We start from the raw sequence: 494 nt of genomic DNA, 5'->3' as shown, positions 1-494 counted from the left end.
GCAGCTCCAGCTTCTCTAAGTCCGGGGCTGCGCGTCATTTGCAGTCTGGAGAATGTTGATCACCTCACTAATTACACCTCTCTCTCTCTCTCTCTCTCCTCTCCTCTCCTCTCCCTCTCTCTCTCTCGCTCATTCCCAGAGTGCATATCGGGAATAGACACACAAAGACATGCGCACTCAACTTAATCAGCCATTTTTTTAAACAGGGCTAAAACGATAATAATTAGCAGAATAAAGACATATCGGATTTTCATTTCCTTTCCTCCTTTTCCCAACCCCTTCACAACCAAACAGCGAGACCGCGATCGGCACATGCTTTAACAACTCCCGGACCCCAAAGGACTGCTCCATGCCCCCCACTTCTTGCTCAGTCATTTTTATTTCCACCCAATAAAGTTGGAGGATTATTATTATTTTTTTTTAAATGAACCTTCTCTCGTTTACTTGGATGTGATCAGCTGTTAAGTAAATAAAGCAAAACAAAAAAAAAGAGG

At 43.3% G+C, this 494-nt stretch overlaps 1 protein-coding gene across 1 annotated transcript in view; it reads left to right on the top strand.

Moving 5' to 3' along the window:
• Nucleotides 1–244: 244 nt before the first annotated feature.
• The window catches only part of ZFHX4 (zinc finger homeobox 4), a 165280-nt gene continuing 165030 nt past the window's right edge, over nucleotides 245–494 (top strand). Inside the window, exon 1 of the mRNA XM_067553588.1 lies at nucleotides 245–494. This exon is cut by the window's right edge and continues 36 nt beyond it. The gene's annotated coding sequence lies outside the window, so the exon portion shown is untranslated.

This window comes from Emydura macquarii, unplaced genomic scaffold, assembly GCF_026122565.2.
Source record: "Emydura macquarii macquarii isolate MOO-44397 ecotype Brisbane River unplaced genomic scaffold, CSIRO-AGI_Emac_v2 contig_1477, whole genome shotgun sequence".
Taxonomy (NCBI): domain Eukaryota; kingdom Metazoa; phylum Chordata; order Testudines; family Chelidae; genus Emydura; species Emydura macquarii.
The sequence above is the reverse complement of the archived record's forward strand: the minus strand, read 5'-3'. Positions and strand labels throughout refer to the sequence as shown.